Raw genomic sequence first — 20,668 nt, forward strand, 5'->3', positions numbered from 1 at the left:
ATCATGAATAAAAGCTAAGATCTGTAAACTAAATTTGTGTAATCTTGACTTTTAAAAGATGATTATTGTTTTACTATTATTTTGAGACAGGGTCTCACTCTGTCACCCAGGCTGGAGTGCGGTAGTACAGTCTCAGCTCATTGCAACCTCTGTCTCCTAGGCCCAAGCGACCCTCCCATCTCAGCCTCCCAAGTAGCTGGGAGTACAGGCATGGGCTACATTTTGTAGAGACAGGGTTTTGTCATGTCGCCCAGGCTGCTCTCAAACTCCTGGACTCAAGCAATCTGCCCGCCTCAGCCTCCCAAAGTGTTGGGATTACAGCTGTGAACCATCATGCCCTGCCATTCTTGACTTTTTTTTTTTTTTTTTTTTTTCAGACGGAATCTCGCTTTTGTAACCAAGATTGGAGTGCAATGACACGATCTCGGCTCACTGCAACCTTCACCTCCCATGTTCAAGAAATTCTCCTACCTCAGCCTCCCGAGTACCTGGGACTACAGGCGCCCGCCACCACGCCCAGCTAATTTTTTTTTTTTTTTTTTTTTGAGATGGAGTCTCATTCTGTCACCCAGGCTGGAGTGCAGTGGCACGCTCTTGGCTCACTGCAACCTCCGCCTCCCGAGTTCAAGCGAGTCTCCTGCCTCAGGCTTCTGAGTAGCTGGGACTACAGGCGCCCGCCACCATGCCTGGGTAATTTTTTGTATTTTTAGTAGAGACAGCGTTTCACTATGTTAGCCAAGCTGGTCTCAAACTCCTGACCTCATGATCCACTCACCTCAGCCTCCCAAAGTGCTGGTATTATAGGCGTGAGCCACCAAGCTCGGCCCTAATTTTTGTATTTTTAGTAGAGACAGGGTTTCAGCATGTTGGCCAGGCTGGTCTCCAACTCCTGACCTCAGGTGATCTGCCCACCTCGGCCTCCCAAAGTTCTGGAACCACAGGCGTGAGCCACCACACCTGGCTCAGTCTTGACTTCTTACATGCCTAAATACAGGACATAAATTCTACTTTACTGGAGACAATGATTATCAGCTCGGAGGCACCAGAAGAGTCTACAAACAAACCTTCCTCCATTCATTTTCTCCCATATATTTACCTTCTTGCGGTTTCCCACCACTGGAAGCCGAAAGCTGCTTTCCCTTGTCTTGTCACTTCTTGAAAATTCATTCTTCTTTGTCAAAGATTCTGGATAAGCCGGAGTTCTGAGCCACTGCTTCGGGTCACCTTTCATTGCAGTTTCTGCCTCGTGATGTGCACTGCATGTGTTAATCAACTTGCTTGGTTTTCATGTGAATCTGTCTTTTGTTACAACGGGCTGACCCAACCACGAACTTACAGGGACTGAGGAGAAGTTATATTTTCTCCCTGATACCCACAATTGCCCAGCAAGGTAAATCTTATCCCCAATTTACGGATGAGAAAACTGAGGCTCAGGAAAGTTGAGTCCTTTTTCAGGGCCACACAGTCTATAAATACCTATTATGACAACTTCTTCCAGATCCTTGCTACTTTCACCATGCCATGGGTCTCGTTAGGCCTCCATCCTAAGAAGTTTCACTTTCGGCTGGGTGCGTTGGCTCCCGCCTATAATCCCAGCACTTTGGGAGGCTGAGGTGGGCGGATCACCTGAGGACAGGAGTTCACGACCAGCCTGGCCAACAGGTGAAACCCCATCTCTACTAAAAATACAAAAAATTAGCCGGGCGTGGTGGCGGGCACCTGTAATCTCAGCTACTCAGGAGGCTGAGGCAGGAGAATTGCTTAAACCTGGGAAGTAGAGGCGCAGTAAGCCAAGATCATGCCATTGTACTCCAGCCTGGGCAACAAGAGCGAAACTCTGTCTCAAAAAAAAAAAAAAAGAAAAAGAAAAAAAAGGCCGGGCGCGGTGGCTCAAGCCTGTAATCCCAGCACTTTGGGAGGCCGAGATGGGTGGATCACGAGGTCAGGAGATCGAGACCATCCTGGCTAACACGGTGAAACCCCGTCTCTACTAAAAAATACAAAAAACTAGCCGGGCGAGGTGGCGGGCGCCTGTAGTCCCAGCTACTCGGGAGGATGAGGCAGGAGAATGGTGTAAACCCCGGAGGCGGAGTTTGCAGTGAGCTGAGATCCGGCCACTGCACTCCAGCCCGGGCGACACAGCGAGACTCCGTCTCAAAAAAAAAAAAAAAAAAAAGAAAAAAAAAAAGCCATTCCTGGTGGCAGACACTTGTAATCCCAGCTACTTGGGAGGCTGAGGCAGGAGAATTGCCTCAGTGAGCTGAGATCATGCCATTGCCCTCCAACCTGGGCAACAAGAGCGAAGCTTCATCTAAAAAAAAAAAATAGAAGTTTCACTTTCCTGAAAACCTGATACACTTCCTTTTTGAAACCATGACCCTAGGGACTTATCATGACCCTCTCTTTCGCTTGGGGCACCAGGAAGCTTAAGCTAAATTTAACATTCAAGCTGGGCAAGTGGTGGCTCACGCCTGTAATCCCAGCACTTTGGCAGGTGGATCACCTGAGGTCAGGAGTTCGCGACTAGACTGGCCAACATGGAGAAACCCCGTCTCTACTAAAAATACAAAAATTAGCCGGGCATGGTGATGGGTGCCTGTAATCCCAACTACTCAGGAGGCTGAGGCAGGAGAATCACTTGAACCCAGGAGGCAGAGGTGGCAGTGAGCCAAGGTTGCACCACTGCACTCCAGCTTGGGTGACAGAATAAGACTCCGTCTCAAAAAAAAAAAAAAAAAAAGGAAAGAAAAAGAAAAATAGGGCTGGAGTTCTGGGTAAGCTCTGCGGAAGGGCCTGCAGTGTGCTTCTGCCCGTCCAAGCCTGTTCTCCACTGACCAGCCCCACCCTTTAATGACTAACACCTCTTTTCTCTTCCATCAAATGTGTCCCAAGTATTTCCCAATCAGTATTAATTTCCTGAGAAAGGAGCGGAGGGCCACAGTGCTGATGTAAGCAATGCATGTTGGTTGACTTTCCTGCAGCTAAGGGGCCATTTTTCTTCTAGGATTGCTGTCCATTCTCCACTGCAACTAGTTCATTTTTTTGAGAGTTCAAAGGGAACTTGAGGTAGCTTCCTCCAAGGCACACATGACAATAGTTAAAAATAAAGCGAGAGAGCTCAGAAACTGCATTCAGGAAGGCAGCGAGCGATTCTGTCAGGAACTTGAGGAACGATGATGGCTGTTCTTGAAGGTTAACTTTATTTATTTGTTTATTTATTTATTTGAGATGGAGTCTTCCTCATCACCCAGGCTGGAATGCAGTGGTGAGATCTCGGCTCACTGCAACCTCCGCTTCCTGGGTTCAAGCGATTCTCCTGCCTCAGCCTCCCAAGTAGCTGTAACTACCTACAGGCGCCCGCCACCACACCCAGCTAAGTTTGTATTTTTAGCAGAGACAGGGTTTCACCATGTTGGCCAGGCTGGTCTCAAACTCCTGACCTCAGGTGATCCTCCTGAGTGAGCCTCCCAAAATGCTGGGATTCCAGGCGTGAGCCACCGCTCCAGCCCAGGCTTTCTTCTTTCCCGTAACCCTGTCCTGCAGAACGTCCCTGCAGAACTTCCCCTCCAAAAGCCAAGCAACTCACAGCTTCTTCTCACAAACACTGCAAACATGTTTGCTCTGCTCAACCCGGAGTGGCTTCACCACCACCACCACCCACGCATGCCCACAAGAAGGGTTATTGCAGGGCAGCCATTCTGAGCACCCATGTAGTGGGGGCTGCAAGTTTGAGAAAGGCCACTTCAGCCCCTGCACAAGGGACTCCAGACACCTGCCTCCATGCCCCATCCTGGCAGGAAGCCCACTTTGCTGGGTGTGGGTCTTTTCCTTCCAGGCGAGGCAGAAACTACCCAGCTCAAGTCTTTACCCTTTTGCTTTGGCCAGGAAAAGTGTGGTGAAGCTTGGGGGTTAAGAGCACCTTCTTTGGAACCAGACTGCCTGGCCCTGCCACTGTGGAGCTGTGTGACCTTAGGTGACTTAACCTCTCTGCGCGTCTGCTTCCTCATCTGTAGCCTGGGGACACTAATAATGGTGCTCAACTTTCAGAACTGTTGTTGGGATTAAATGAATTAATAAATGTAAAACGCTTATAACTGTGCCTGACACAGAGGGCACCCTCAGAAAATGTGAGTTTTTGAGCTATCCTAGTTATATTCTACAACGGCATCTTTGGGCTTTGCAGGATTGGATGTTTCTGCTCTAGAAGAGTTTTTCTTTCTTTCCCCTTCCTCCCTCCTTCCCTCCCTCCCTCCCTCCCTCCCTCCCTCCCTGCCTGCCTGCCTGCCTGCCTTCCTGCCTGCCTTCCTTCCTTCCTTCCTTCCTTCCTTCCTTCCTTCCTTCCTTCCTTCCTTCCTTCTTTCCTTCCTTCCTTCCTTCCCCTCTCTCTCTCACTTTCTTTCTTTCTTCAGATGGAGTCTCACTCTGTCACCCAGGCTGGAGAGCAGTTGTGTGATCTCAGCTCACTGCAACCTCCACCTCCCGGGTTCAAGCAATTCTCCCGCCTCAGCCTCCTGCGTAGCTGGGTGTGGTGCCACGCATCTGTAATCCCAGCAAATATTTTGTGTATTTAGTAGAGACGGGGTTTCACCATGTTAGCCAGGATGGTCTCGATCTCCTGACCTCCGGTGATCTGCCCGCCTTGGCCTCCCAAAGTGCTGGGATTACAGGCATGAGCCACCATGCCCGGCCTTTCCTTCTTTCTCTTTCTTTTCTTCCTTTCTCTTCTTTCTTTTATTTTCTTTGAGACAGGATTTTGTTCCTCAGGCTGGAGTGCAGTGGTATGATCATGGCTCACCTCAGCCTCGACCTGTTGGCTCCAGCAATCCTCCTCCCACCAGAGCCTCCCAAGTAGCTGGGACCACAGGCGTGTGCCACCACACCAGGCTAATTTTTTTAATCTTTGGAGATGAGGTCTTGCTATGTTGCCCAGGCTGGTCTTGAACTCCTGGGCTCAAGTGACCCACCTTCCTTGGCCTCCCAATGCGCTGGGATGACAGGCATAAGCCACCATGCCTGGCCAAGAGCATTTTTCAATAGCAGCAACAGCAGGTTGTGACATGCTAGTGTGCTGGAGAACTATTCAGTGAGTCAAGATTTTTTTTTTTTTTTTGAAACAGAGTCTCGCTTTGTCACCCAGGCTGGAATGCAGTGGCGCTATCTCGGCTCACTGCAAGCTCCGCCTCCCGGGTTCACGCCATTTTCCTGCCTCAGCCTCCCAAGTAGCTGGGACTATAGATGCCCGCCACCGCGCCTGGCTAATTTTTTGTATTTTTAGTAGAGATGGGGTTTCACCGTGTCAGCCAGGATGGTCTCAATCTCCTGACCTCATGATCCACCTGCCTCGGCCTCCCAAAGTGCTGGGATTACAGGCGTGAGCCACTGCACCCAGCCAAGTTTTAAAAAAAATAGAACGGGGCTGGGCGCGGTGGCTCACACCTGTAATCCCAGCACTTTGGGAGGCCGAGGCAGTGGATCATGAGGTCAGGAGATCGAGACCATCCTGGCTGACATGGTGAAACCCCGTCTCTATTAAAAATATGAAAAATTAGCTGGGCATGGTGGCGGGCACCTGTAGTCCCAGCTACTCGGGAGGCTGAGGCAGGAGAATGGTGTGAATCTGGGAGGCAGAGCTTGCAGTGAGCAGAGATCGCACCACTGCACTCCAGCCTGGGCGACAGAGTGAGACTCCGTCTCAAAAAAAAATAGAACAGAGGCTGGGCATGGTGGCTCACGCCTTTAATCCCAGCACTTTGGGAGGCCGAGGCAAGGGGATCACCTGAAGTCAGGAGTTCGAGACCAGCCTGGGCAACATGATGAAATCCTGTCTCCACTAAAAATACAAAAATTATCTGGGCATGGTGGTGCACGCCTGTAATCCCAGCTACTCAGGAGGCTGAGGCAGGAGAATTGCTTGAACCCGGGATGTGGAGGTTGCAGTGAGCCAAGATCGCACCATTGCACTCCAGCCTGGGCAACAGAGTGAGGCTCTGGTTCAAAATAAATACATTAATTAAATTAAATTTTAAAATAGAACAGAAAGACGGTGTCAGGCTGCACTCCCTGTAGTAAGGGCGGGTATTCCTCCCCCAGGCTTTGGTTCCATTCCTAGGTGTGAGTGTGTGTGAAGTCAAGATGTCAGATGCATTTCTTACTGTAGGTTCCAGTCAATACAACGAGAAAGCTGCTGCCCTGGATCACATGAGGGTGATGGCAAAGAAAAGGCGGAGCAGATGGTTAGAGAAGAAGGCCAAGGTCAGGTTCCACTCCTAGAAAGTCTGACTTGCAAGAACTCGGGCTCCAAGGAGTGCTGAGAGGTGGCCAGGCAGGAATACCTGGGGAAAAGGAGCTGGGAGTCCCTGGCCTTGCACCCTCCATCGCTAGGTTGTGACTGGTGGGCTGCAGAATGACTTAGAGGGTCAGGGGTCGTGGGGTTTGCAGGTGGAGGGGATGGTGCCCCGCGTACTTGATTCCGGGCCAGAGCAGACAGCGCAGAGGTGGCCCAGTGCTCCAGGACTCCAGGGCAGGAATGAGCTGGTGAAGATTGTGTTTCTAGGTCCAGCTGGATGGGGGCTCCACAGAAATTCTTTCTGTAAAACACACATACTCAAAACCCAGGCTACCTAGGGTTCACATCCCTGCCCCACCATCTGTCGGCTGTGTGACCTCAAAGGAGTCACTTCTGCCTCAGTTTCCCCATCTGGCACAAGGGAACAATAATGCACCTTCTGACCCAGGGCTGGGGGAGGGTTCCATGAGTCCGTAGTCCCGCTTCTGATACAAAGTTCAAGAGGTCGTGGAGGAAGTGGGGGAGCAGCAGAGTTTGGGGTCAGGCACCTGGATTCAACTTCATGCCCTCCATACACCGGAGGTGACCTGGGCTTTGCAACACTGATTCATTCAGCAAGTGTGTATCTTGCAGCAAGCTGTGCCTGTGTGTCGGGCTCTGGAGACGCAGCACTGGACAAGCCCCAGGCCTGCCGCCCCCACAACCCCTGGAGTTTATACTCAGTAAGGAAGAGAAACTAAGAAGAATAAAAATAAGATACAGTGTTGTGCTGCAAAGAAATGTAAGATAGGAGGAAAGAGACAGGGGAAGGGGGACTACAGAGCCAAGAAGGCCTCCCTGAGGTCAGGACACCGGAGCTGAGCACGGATCTGGATGAGCTGACGGAGGAGAAGCCGCGTGGGTCTCGAAGGCCAGAGCATCGCAGGCTTTGGCAAGAAATGGTGCAAAGGCCCTGGGCAATGGTGGCATGCTGGAGGCAGGGAGGCCCAGGTTGGGTGCAGATAGCAAGGAGGATCAGGGAGGGGACAGCTGAGGATTTGGGGTTTGACCGAAAGAGCACTGAGAAGCAGAGGGAAGGTTCCAGGCTGAGCCAAGGAGTGGCGGGACTGTGATTCACATGTGAAAAAGCCTGTAACACACACACACACATTTCCTTGCTCAAATGGAAAGAGCTAGAAGCAACAACACCCCAGGAGCAAGGAGGACGCACCAGCAGACCAGCATCTTGATTTTCGTTGTTTTTTTTTTTTCTTTTTTTTGAGACGGAGTTTTGCTCTTGTTGCACAGGCTGGAGTGCAATGGCACAGTCTCGGCTCACTGCAACCTCCGCCTCCCAGGTTCAAGTGATTCTCCTGCCTCGGCCTCCCAAGTAGCTGGGATTACAGTTGCCTGCCACCATGCCCGGCTAATTTTTGTATTTTTAGTAGAGATGGGGTTTTACCATGTTGGTCAGGCTGGTCTTGAACTCCTGACCTGAGGTGATCCAACTGCCTCGGCCTCCCAAAGTGCTGGGATTGCAGGTGTGAGCCACTGCGCCTGGCCTGGATCTTGGGCTTCCTGGGGAAACTGGCAATTCTAGGATGAGGGCAAGAAAAGGACAGATGAAACTGGAACATCTTAAAGTTCCAGAAAGAAAAGAAGTGCTTCCAAACAAAACACCACAATGATGGGTGCATATCTGGGAGGTCACAGCGATGAACTGAAAAAGCTTCCAGTGGCCAAAGCTAGAACAACTTGAGCAACAAAAGAAAGAAAGGAGGTCAGGCACGGTGGCTCCCACCTGTAATCCTAGCACTGGGAGGGTGAGGCAAGAGGACTATCTAAACTGAGGAGTTCAAGACTGGCCTAGGCAACATAGCAAGCCCTCGTCTCCACTAAAAATAAAAACAAATTCAAAAAAAATTAGCCAGGCATAGTGGTGGGTGCCTGTAATACCAGCTACTCTGGAGGCTGAGGCTCGAGAATCACTTGAACCCGGGAGGCGGAGGTTGCAGTGAGCCGAGATTGTGCCACTGCACTCCAGCCTGGGCGACAGAGCGAGACTCCATCTCAAATAAATAAATAAATAAATAAATAAATAAATAAATAAATAAATAAATAAATGCATGAATGAATGAATGAAGTAACCTTGGATTATAACCCATGGTATAAAATTGATATCCATGCATCTACACTAATACAGCTAAATGGCTGAATACATAAATATATGGGAGAGAATAGTCAAGTCTCCTGTGCAAAATTCCAAAGAATTTATGTCACCCTCAAGGAGGTGGAGTCCAATTCTCCATCCCATACCTGCGGGCTGCACCTGCTGACTTCCTTCCAAGAAGTAAACTATGGAAGGGGGAAGGGGGACAAAGAGTAACTTCACCTAAGTGGAGATTCTCAGCAAACGTGACCTCAGCCAGGTGACCAAGGCCAACGCTGGCAGCGCTAAGTCATGTTGAAAGCATGTCCCGCTGATATGATGAGATGATAATGGTACTTTCCCTCTGTGCTTTTCCTCCCAAGAACCTATAACCCCAGTGTAATCACAAAAGAAGCCCAAATTGAGGGACCTTCTCTAAAATGCCTGACCAGTATGCCTCAAAACTGTCAAGATGAAAAAACCAGGGAAGTCTGAGAAACTGTCACAGTCAGGAGGAGCTGAGACAACTAAGTGTTATGTGGGGGTCTTGGATGGGATTGTGGGACACAAAAAGGTCAGGTAAAAACTAAGGTAATCTGGGCCAGGCATGGTGGTTTATGTCTGTAATCCCAGCACTGTGGGAGGCCGAGGCAGGCAGATTGCTTGAGCCCAGGAGTTCAAGACCAGCCTGCGCAACATCGTGAGACCTTGTCTCTACAAAAAAATTAAAAATTATGGCCGGGCACTGTGGCTCACGCCTGTAATCCCAGCACTTTGGGAGGCTGAGGCAGGCGGATCATGAGGTCAGGAGTTTGAGACCAGCCTGGCCAACATGGTGAAACCCCAACTCTACTAAAAATACAAAAACTAGCCAGGCGTGATGGCAGGTGCCTGTAATCCCAGCTACTTGGAAGGCTGAGGCAGGAGAATCACTTGAACCCGGGAGGCAGAGGTTGCAGTGAGCCGAGATCGTGCCACTGCACTCCAGTCTGGGTGACAGAGCTAGACTCCGTCTTGGGGGAAAAAAAAATTAGCTGGGCGTCGTGGCACACTCCTGTACTCCCAGCTACTCAGGAAGTCAAGGTGAGAGGATTGCTTGAGCCCAGGAGGTCAAGATGGCACTGAGCTATGATCGAGCCACTACACTTGAGCCTGGGTGACAGAGCAGAGACCTTGGCTCAAAACAAACAAACAAAAAAACGAAAGTAGGCCAGGCACGATGACTCATGCCTATAATCCCAACACTTTGGGAGGCCGAGGTGGGCGGATCTCTTGAGGCTAGGAGTTCAAGACCAGCCTGGCCAACATGGTGAAACCCTATCTCTACTAAAAATGCAAAAATTAGCCAGACATGGTGGCACCTGCCTGTAATCCCAGCTACTCGGGAGGCTGAGGTAGGAGAATCGCTTGAGCCCAGGAGGCAGAGGTTGCAGGGAGCTGAGATTATGCCATTGCACTCCAGCCTGGCCAACAGCGGGAGACTGTGTCTCAAAAAAAACCAAAAAACAAACAAACGGCCGGGCGCGGTGGCTCAAGCCTGTAATCCCAGCACTTTGGGAGGCCGAGACGGGCGGATCACGAGGTCAGGAGATCGAGACCATCCTGGCTAACACGGTGAAACCCCGTCTCTACTAAAAAATACAAAAAAAAAACTAGCCGGGTGAGGTGGCGGGCGCCTGTAGTCCCAGCTACTTGGGAGGCTGAGGCAGGAGAATGGCGTAAACCCGGGAGGCGGAGCTTGCAGTGAGCTGAGATCCGGCCACTGCACTCCAGCCCGGGCGACAGAGCGGGACTCCGTCTCAAAAAAACAAAACAAAAACAAAAACAAAAACAAACAAACAAACAAACAAAAAACCCTAAAGACAACGGTTGAGACTGAGGGGCAGGCAGAGGCAGAGCCCCAGAAGAGGGAGGCAGAAAACTCCAGAAAGTGAGGCCCTGTTCTCCCAGCCCTGCCCTGGAGAGTCTGTCCTTAGGGGTGGAGGTGCCTCAGCCTCCCCTTCTGGGGGCCCTGAAATGCAGCCCTGCCCCCAACCCTTCAGTCTGTTTCTTCTGTAAAAATGAGGTTTGTTACTCCAACTTCAGAGAAGTTGTGAGGCTAAAAATAGAGGTTTTAGCGAAAGTGGTTGAGAGACAAGTAAAAGCTTTGCAAATAGGTTACCCTCTTGGGGGTGCTCAGCAGGATGGAGCTGGGCCCTGCCCCATCCGCCACTATGCAGGGTGCTCCTGCTCCAAAAGCCTCTATTTCTCTAGATGAATACCCACTCTCGGTAGTTAGCCCTCTATCTTGAAAAGCACCTAGTGTGTGAAGCAACCCCAGGTGAAACCCCAAAATCCTCCATGAGAAGGAATAGAAATGGTTACTTTTTCCCAGGACAGAAAGACAGGATGAAAAAGTGTACATCCTGGAGAGGGAAAAGGCTTAGAATTAGAAGAAACCATTTTCACATGTAAGGAGTTGAATGGTGGCCTCCAAAAAGATACGTCCGGATCCTAATCCCAGGCCGGAGGTGATGGCTCACTCTTGTAATCCCAACACTTTGGCAGGATGAGGTGGGCAGATGGCTTGAGCCCAGGAGTTTGAGACTGGCCTGGGCAACCTGGCAAAATCTCATCTCCACAAAAGCTAGCAGGTCATGGTGGTGGGCACCTGTGGTCCCAGTTCCTCCTGAGGCTGAGGTGGGAGGATCACTTGAGCCCAGAAAGCAGAGGTTGCAGTGGGCCAAGATCGCACCACTGCACTCCAGCCTGGGCGACAGAGCAAGACGCTGTCTCAAAAAAAAAAAAAAAAATTGCAAAAGGGTCAGATGATTGAAGTTTTGACAACATCGGAAGCGGGGTTTGGAGGTTCTGCAGGGAGGGGTGACAAGCTATAGGGAGGTGAGGGAGGCGTGAGTGCACAGTGAGTGAAAAGGTGCAGATAACGGCTCTCAGGTAGCTTCGAAACTGCCCTCAGCAGAACAGGTGATGGATGGTCTGTAGCAATCTATCTGTGCAGTTGCCTGTAAGTCTCTTTTCCTCTGATAGGATCTTTCCTAGACCTATCTTTAGGCTGATAAGGAGCCTCAGAGTAAGCCTCTGCTTGCATTCAGTACTTACTCACGTAGAGCTCCTTTATTTTTTCATTTATTTATTTATTTATTTTGAGACAGAGTCTCGCTCTGTTTTCCAGGCTGGAGTACAATGGCAAGATCTCAACTCACTGCAACCTCTGCCTTCAGGGTTCAAGCAATTCTTCTGCCTCAGCCTCCCGAGTAGCTGGGAATACAGGTGCCTGCTACCACGCCTGGCTAATTATTTTTGCATTTTTACTAGAGACAGGATTTCACCATGTTGGCCAGGCTGGTCTCAAAGTCCTGACCTCAAGTGATCCGCCTGCCTTGGCCTCCCAAAGTGCTAGGATTACAGGCGTGAGCCATGGTGCCCGGCCTAGAACTCCTTGACAGGTGTATGGTTTTTACAAAAGAACAACTTTTCAGAGGTATTCCTGTGTCTGCAGTTTATCTAAAGAGCCATCTCAAAATACGCAAAGAAATACATTTGGGGTGGCAGATTTTAGTCTGCCACAGAGCGATGTGGCCACAAGCCAAGGAGTGCCAGGAGCTGCCAGAAGCTGGAAGAGGCTAGTAAGGATCCTCCCGTATGGCCTCCAGAGAGAGCATGGCCCTGCCTCCACTGTGACTTTGGACTTCTGACTACCTGAACTGGAAGAGAATAAACTGGCTGTTTATTTACTTATTTATTAAGATAGGTTCTTGCTCTGTCACCCAGGCTGGAGTGCAGTGGTGTGATCATGGCTCAGTACAACCTCGTTCTCCTGGGCTTAAGTGATCCTGTGGCGTAGCTGGGACTGTAGGCGCACACCACCATGCCTAGCTAATTTTTGTAATTTTGTAGAGATGGAGTTTCACTATGCTTCCTGGGCTAGTCTCAAACTCCTGGGCTCAAGCAATCCTACCACCTCGGCCTCCCATAGTACTGGGATCACAGGTGTGAACCACCATGCCTGGCCTCTTCTATGGATTATTATGCAGCCAATAAAATGAGAAGTATAAAGATGTGGCCTCAGGTCGGGCGCAGTGGCTCATATCTGTAATCCTAGCACTTTGGGAGGCCAAGGCGGGCAGATCACGAGGTCAGGAGTTTGAGATCAGCCTGGCCAACATGGTGAAACCCCGTCTCTACTAAAAATACAAAAATTAGCTGGGTGTGGTGGCAGGCGCCTGTAATCCCAGCTACTCAGGAGGCCGAGGCAGGAGAATTGCTTGAACCCAGAAGGCAGAGGTTGCAGTGAGCTGAGATCATGCCACTGCACTCCAGCCCGGGCAACAGAGTAAGACTCCATCTCAAAATAATAAAAAATAAAAAAAGATGTGGCCTCGTGGAAAGGGTTTGGGCCTCACAATCAAATGAGAAAAGGCAGATACACTGCTGGGCAATCAGCCGTGGCCTTTCATGCATCATCCTGCCGCGTTCTCTAGTAACGCCCTGTGATCACTGCTGTTACAGTCTCCATTTTACTAGTTAAGAAACTGAGGCAGTGCCATAGCTGGGCGTGGTGGCTGACACTTGTAATCCCAGCACTTTGGGAGGCCAAGGCAGGTGGATCACTTGAGACCAGGAGCTTGAGACCAGCCTGGCCAACATGGAGACACTTTGTCTCTACTAAAAATACAAAAATTAGCCAGACATGGTGGCAGGCACCTGTAATCCCTCAGTGGGTGAGGCTGAGGCACAAGAATCACCTGAACCTGGGAGGCAGAGTTTGCAGTGAGCTGAGATTGTGTCACTGCACTCCAACCTGGGCAACAGAGCAAGACTGTCTCAAAAAAAAAAAAAAAGAAAGAAAAGAAAAGAAAGAAACCATGCCATAGGTAACTTGCCAAGGTCACCAACTTGATAGGTGGAGGTTTATGAACTCTATCCACCTAAGCCCTGAGCTGTGAGCTTCGCCGTCCCTGGTGGCCTTTCTATAACCCTGAAGCCAGGTAGAAGGAGGGGCATAGGGCTTATTGGACAAGAGATAACATTAATTTGGCCCATGAACCAAAAATGGGAGGAAGAAAATGTGTCACATCACCACCCAGAGGGCCAGCCTCTGCCTTCTCCCTATGGCTGGAACCGTCCAGAGAAAGGCATGGCACATCCACTCAAAAGAAGAGTAAGCAGCCACTGAAAATGACAATTCTGAAGACCCACAGCATCATGGGAAATGATGGTGTCTTCTGGTGAAAAAATTCAATGCAAAGCCCAGTGAGGTGGCTCATGCCTGTAATCCCAGCACTTTGGGAGGCCCAGGTAGGAGGATCATTTGAGGCCAGGAGTTCAAGACCAGCCAGGCCAACACGGTGAAACCCTGTCTCTACTAAAAATACAAAAATTAGCCAGGTATGGTAGCGGGCACCTGTAATCCCAGCTACTGGGGAGGCTGAAGCATGAGAATTGCTTAAACCCAGGAGGTGGAGGCTGAAGTGAGCCAAGATTGCACCACTGCACACCAGCCTGAGCCACAGAGCGAGACCCTGCCCCCTACCCCCAAAAAATGCAGAATTGTTTGTACCTGGGTCACAACTGTGTGTGACATACACACATGGGCACAGTGGGAGGGGACTTAGAACAGTGGGAGGGGACTTAGAACAGTGGAAGCTGGGAGAGAGGTGGGGTTTCAAATGTTTTCTTTCAATTTTTGTCTGTCTGCTCACATTTTGCTAACGGTGTAATAAAAATACAAAAATGTAAGACAAAAAACTGGGCATTTATTTATTTACTTCCTTTCCCAAGTCAGAGCGAACCCCTCTTGCTGCTCATATCAGGATTTTGGATGGGCAAGTGTTTCATCTGTCTGGGCTCCAGGCCCTATTTGTTGCAGCCAGATGCTCACGTCTGCCTGCACCATCAGTAACAGGGGCAGCCCCGTATCGGGATGGGAACCCACCAGAAGGACTCCTTTGGGAATGCACTTGGCATGGGAGAAGTCTGTCAGTGGACAGCAGAGCCTCAACCAATGGGAGCTGTAATCCAGGCAATTGCAAGAACACAGTGCTATGGCAATGGATGCCCAGCTCCGGCTCTAGGAGATCCCTCGCGCATCCACATGGCTACACCAGCAGTCTCCAGTCAGGTGTGACTGCCCAGCATGCCGTTGACCCTATCCAAGTTGATTAGACCAGGGGTGGTCACCTGACCCAAGGCGAGCCAGTTAGCGATTTCCCTGGGAATATGGAATTGGAATCAAGGGAACAGAGTTAGTGTTCTTTAGACACCTGGAGCGGGGGTGGTCTAACATGGAAGCCAGGGAGCTGCAGGGCCTCTTACGCCCTCAAAAGGACTAAAGAAATCAGAGGAGCGGATATGCAGAGGAAGAGAGATTGGGGGAGAATCATGTAGCAGATGCATAGAGAGGAAGAGAGAGACACAGATGAGAAACAAAACTCTCATCTTTCCAGCTCCTGGTTACTGTAGCTTATTTTTTCAAGACAGTCTTGCTCTGTCACCCAGGCTGGAGTACGGTGGTGCAATCTTGACTCACTGCAACCTCCACCTCCCAGGTTCAAGCGATTCTCCTGCCTCAGCCTCCTGAGTAACTGGGATTACAGGAGTGCACCACCACGTTTGGCTAAGAGAGGGGGTTTCACTATGCTGGCCAGGCTGGTCTCGAACTCCTGACGTCAGGTGACCCACCCGTCTCGGCCTCCCAAAGTGCTGGGATTACAGGCGTGAGCCACCGCGCCTGGTGTAAATTTCCTTCTTCCTACAAGGACACCCAAGTTCAGTGTAACCTCATTTCAACTAATTACATCTGCAAAGACCTTATTTCCAATTAAGATCACATTCTGAGGTTCTGGGTAAGCACACATTTTGGGAAGACAATAGTCAGTATAAAATCTCTTGAGTTGGATATTATTATTCAAAACAAAACAAAACAAAATCCCAAATAATACAGATATTGGTGTCAGAAGTGGGGTGTCAAGAAACAATTTTTCAAAGAAAGTATGAAACTAGCTGACTCGAGCCAGAGTGAGGGGTAATGAAGTTTTCCTATTTTTGGATGGGACACTGGCAGTTCTTGTTTTGTGTTAATAGATCAGTTAAACTATTTTCAGTGACCTCATAGGAGTCAAAGGCTGAAGCTTTAAGAAACTTGGAGGCTGGACGCAGTGGCTCATGCCTGTAATCCCAGCGATTTGGGAGGCCAAGGAGGGCAGATAACTTGAACTCCGGAGTCTGAGACCAGCCTGGGCAACATGGTGAGGCCGCATCTCTACAAAAAATACAAAAATTAGGGCCGGGCGTGGTAGCTCACGCCTGTAATCCCAGCACTTTGGGAGGGTGAGGCTGGTGGATCACATGAGGTAAGGAGTTCGAGACCAGCCTGGCCAACATGGTGAAACCCTGTCTTTACTAAAAATGCAAAAATTAGGCCGGGCGCGGTGGCTCAAGCCTATAATCCCAGCACTTTGGGAGGCCAAGACGGGCGGATCACGAGGTCAGGAGATCAAGACGATCCTGGCTAACACGGTGAAACCCCGTCTCTACTAAAAAATACAAAAAACTAGCCGGGTGACGTGGCGGGTGCCTGTAGTCCCAGCTACTTGGGAGGCTGAGGCAGGAGAATGGCTTAAACCCAGGAGGCGGAGCTTGCAGTGAGCTGAGATCGGGCCACTGTACTCCAGCCTAGGCGGCAGAGTGAGACTCCATCTCAAAAAAAAAAAAAAAAAAAAAATGCAAAAATTAGCCAGGCCTGGTGATGCACGCCTGTAATCCCAGCTACTCAGGAGGCTGAGGCAGGAGAATCGCTTGAACCTGGAAGGCAGAGGCTATAGTGAGCTAAGATCATGTCACTGCACTCCAGCCTAAGTGACAGAGTGAGACTGCGTCTCAAAAAAATAAATAAATAAAAAATAAAGCAAAAATTAACCAGGTGTGGTGGCACACACTTGCAGTCCCAGCTACTCAGGAGGCTGAGAAGGGAGGATCACCTGAGCACCAGAGTAGAAGTTGCAGTGAGCCGAGATCACACCACTGCACTCTAGCCTGGGCAACAGAGTAAGACCCGGTCTAAAAAAAAGAAAAAAAGGAATGTGAGCCTAGCAACTGGAATGAGAATATCTGGAAAGAGCCAGAGGAGCACACAACCCTTAACCTCTGGTCTCTGGTTCCTCTTAAGTACTTCCTCTTCCCAGACAAACATGATGGTATCTCCTCTTGTCCAGTGGTAGAAGGGCAGGCAGGGGTAGCATTCCAAGAGAAATTAGAGAAAAAAAATCTTTCTATCTCAAGCCAGATGATTATTTCCTCTTTTCACTCTTATGCTGAAAAAAGAAATTAGCCCTCATATTTGCTGCTAAGAAATCTGAACCTTGGGGACATGACCTAGTCTAAGGCTGAATGTTCAACTGCATAAGATGTCACGACATTATGTGGGCGTGATGGCTCACGCCTGTAATCCCAGCACTTTGGGAGGCTGAGGCAGGAGGATCGCCTGAGGTCAGGAGTTCAAGACCAGCCTGGCCAAAATAGTGAAACCCCGTTTCTACTAAAAATACAAAAAATTAGCTGGGCCTGGTGGTGAGCACCTGTAATCCCAGCTACTAGGGAGGCTGAGGCAGGAGAATCGCTTGAACCCGGGAAGTGGAGGTTGCAGTGAGCCAAGATCACGCCATTGCACTCCAGCCTGGGCAACAAGAGTGACATTGATTATTGGTAAATGGCATGAACCCAAATAAAAATCACAGGCAACCAACTAGCGTTTTATGAGAGTTGAAAATCAGGAAACCAAGCCAGACAAATTGGGGTTTGTGATATCTCATCCACCTGGAGAATTCCTAAGCCAAAGTACCAGCACGAACAAGAATCAGGTTGCTAAGATGATTGTATCACCTCCTAGAAGCTGCCTTCCCAAGAAACTCTCAAGGGTAGGTCTGAGAGACTCTAGACTAGAAGGGATCTAGAGATTCCTTCTCCATGGGCAGAACTTGGGGTAGTCACATCTGTCAACAAAGGGGCCAAGGAAGGTAGCCACAGAGCAAATCCCTTGTGATACCTTGTTCAAATGTTCAATTTACCCGACCCATCTGGAATGCTGTGGCATGTGCTTTGTATCTATCCACATTTTTGCTCTATAGATCAAGTATGGTAGCAGAGGTTAAATTGATCTGTTCCTCTGTTGAGAGCATCCTGGAGAGCAACCAGAGAGGAGACTCAGCAGAAACAGAGGGCAGCTGGGCATAACGGCACATGGCTGCAGTCCCAGTTACTTGGGAGGCTGAGGCGGGAGGATTGCTTGAGCCCAGGAGTCTGAGGCTGTAGTGCACTATCCTTGCACTTGTGGATAGCCACTGCACTCCAACCTGGCAACACAGCTGAGACCCTGTCTCTTTACAAAAAAGAAAGAAGCTGGGTGCAGTGGCTGACGCCTGTAATCACAGCACTTTGGGAAGCAGAGGCAGGTAGATCACCTGAGGTTGGGAGTTCGAGACCAGCCTGACCAACATGGAGAAACCCCATCTCTACTAAAAAGACAAAATTAGCTGGGCATAGTGGCGCATGCCTGTAATCCCAGCTACTCGGGAGGCTGAGGCAGGAGAATTGCTTGAACCTGGGAGGCAGAGGTTGCGGAGAGCTGAGATTGCACTCCAGCCTGGGCAACAAGAGCAAAACTCCGTCTCAAAAAAACAAATAAATAAAAATTAAAAAAAGAAAGAAAAAGGAAGGAAGGAAGGAAGGAAGGAGGGTGGGAGGGAAGAAAGGGAGGGAGGGAGGGAGGATATCAGATGAAGATGGCAGCTCTGAGAATAGAGCCCTGAATGCAACAGTTTGACATGGTGACATGGCTTGGATCACCTCATTTGACAGGGGAGAGGTATTTGAGGTTGACTTTGAGGTGTGGCAGGACCAGGTAAAGCAAAGAAAACTGGAATGGGGATATCCGGGAAAAGTCAAAGGAGCTGGGCAAGGGCCTGTGTGCTGGGCAGGACCAGAATGGAATGAACTAGAATGGACACCACTGGCCTTTAGACTATTAGGCCAACTTGCCCCCATCCCTTTCTTTTTTTCTGAGTTGCAGTCTTGCTCTGTCACCCACACTGTCACCCAGGCTGGAGTGCCGTGGCGCGATCTCAGCTCACTGCAACCACCACCTCCAGGGTTCAAGCAATTATCCTGCCTCAGCCTACTGAGCAGCTGGGATTACAGGCATCTGCCACCATGCCCAGCTAATTTTTTGCATTTTTAGTAGAGATGGGGTTTCACCATTTGTCCAGGCTAGTCTTGAACTCCTGGCCTCAAGTGATCTGCCTGTCTTGGCCTCCCGAAGTGCTGGGATTACAGGCATGAGCCACTGTGCCCAGCCGGTCTGACCCCCTTTTGGTAACCCTTTGTCATGTACCCATGAGGACAGATGCTTAGTGTTCACACTTGACCACCAGCTAGCTGAACGGACTGGAAGGGAGGCCTGGATCCAACACAGGCTGATCAAGTCCTTTCCAGGGAGGTGGGCTTGAGACCACACATAGTTCTCTTTGGGTGAAGGGGTCCAGGATGTAGCAGCTTGGCAGGTGTGATGCAGATGGGCAGATGGGGGCAGACAGGTGAGTGGTGCTGAGAAGTGTCCCCGGGCTATCTGCAGCTCTGGGTCTGATAAGAGCACCCTGCATCTCTGTTGTAAAGTTAGTCCCCTTTCCTGCTTGAGCAAAAGGGAGCTGGTTTCTGAGCTTAGGCTGGGGCATGAATTCTGTCCCGGGGTACAGGGTGAGGCTATAGCTTTCGAACAATTGGGTCCCCAATCATCTGAATGGAGCCAACCCAGCCAGCCTCCCAGGGTCACCTCTCATCACTTCCCCTCTCTGCCCTCCCTGCTGGGCCAAGAACCGGGACTTGTAGCTCCAGAACATCCCAGGCTTGCTGTCTGACTCTGGGCCTTTGCACATGCTGTTCCCTTTACCTGGAGTGCCTTTCCCCACACTTCCTTCTGCCCTGTCCTGCGCGCGCACGCACGCACACACACACGTACACACACACACACACGTACACACACACACACACACGCGCACGCACTTTCTCTGCTAACTACTCAGTAGAATTCGGGCCCTGCACAGATGTTACCTGCCTTGGCCCCCTTGCCTCAGGAACCCTTCCTCATACTCCAGGCTGTATCATCCCCCTCCCAGCACTCCGCCTACTCAACCGTGATTGCCTATTCACTCAGCTGCTCCTGGGAGCAGGCACGCTGCGTGGATCTGGACTGGCTCCTGGGCTGCCTCCCTGTGTTTGGCACCCAGAGGGTGTCACCAGTCATGAAGGAATACAAGAGTGATGTGGTCATGAAGGGGCAAGGTGATGCTTTGCCCAGGGGCCAGGGGGCTGTAGCCGAGGAAGAGAAAGGACAAGTGTCCACATCCCAGCCAGTGCAGGAACAGCCCCTTCACACCCTTCAAGGAGAGGCCTGACGCCGAGAGACCCTGCAGTCCACGTTCCAAGGCCTGACGGCCTCCGGGGAGTAGGGAGGCTGCACTCACCTGTCAGAGTGGTCCCTCTGCCCCTGGTATCACCGGACAGATGTGGGTCCAGCCTGGATCAGTCCATCCCTGGAGTCATTCTCAAGCCTAGGGAAAAATGCTGTTTCCAGAGTGAGGACCGCACTGAGGACTCCTCTGCTCCCCCCGTGGGCCAGCCCCCAGCCTCCTTAGCATCCTCAGCTACTCTGAGCTGGAGCCTGCAGAGTGCAAAGCACACTCCTCTCACAACCTCGTGGCGTCCGGGGCGCCTCCGACCCCAGGGCTTCCTTCCCAGGCAGGCCTCCGCCTCCACCCCCACTCGCCCCTCACCCCATGAAAGAGTAATGGCGCAAAAAATCCGTTGGGGAGAAAAACAGGAAGTGGAGAGCAAGACTGCAGAAGCGCTCCCCAGACAAGTGTGGCAGCCCGTCCACCGCAGCCTTACGGGAAAGTGGTCAGGGGCAGTCCCGGTCTGACTGCGGGGGCGGGGGAGCCCAGGGCAAGCAGGGAGTCCGGCGAGGACCCTGCTGCGAGGGGCTTTGTTTTTAGACTGAACTTCACACCTGCACCCGGCCTCTGACATCTTAGCTCACCTTCTCCCAGCAGCTCCCCAAGGTTGAGACCATTACCCCATTTTACAGACAGGCAGGTGCACTCAGAGAAGTGAAGTGACTTGGCCAAGGTCACACAGCCTTTCCCACGGCGGGGTCACGGCTCCTCGATTCTTTCTCAGGCTTTGATTTCTATTTGTGGGATGTT

The 20,668-nt window shown here is 50.6% G+C and overlaps 1 protein-coding gene across 2 annotated transcripts in view; it reads right to left on the reverse strand.

The window, feature by feature from the left end:
• The window catches only part of LOC105478978 (phosphatidylinositol-4,5-bisphosphate 3-kinase catalytic subunit delta), a 101,440-nt gene extending 81,261 nt beyond the window's left edge, over nucleotides 1-20,179 (reverse strand). Inside the window, exon 1 of one of the 2 annotated variants that reach the window (XM_011736745.3) lies at nucleotides 19,931-20,179. The gene's annotated coding sequence lies outside the window, so the exon portion shown is untranslated. Of the gene's footprint in view, nucleotides 1-1,096; nucleotides 1,521-19,930 lie in introns of those variants that run through there. The other variant, XM_011736738.3, reaches the window with a different exon arrangement.
• Between the last annotated feature and the right edge of the window lie 489 nt (nucleotides 20,180-20,668).

The sequence above is a fragment of the Macaca nemestrina genome, chromosome 1 (genome assembly GCF_043159975.1).
Source record: "Macaca nemestrina isolate mMacNem1 chromosome 1, mMacNem.hap1, whole genome shotgun sequence".
Classification (NCBI taxonomy): Eukaryota; Metazoa; Chordata; class Mammalia; order Primates; family Cercopithecidae; genus Macaca; species Macaca nemestrina.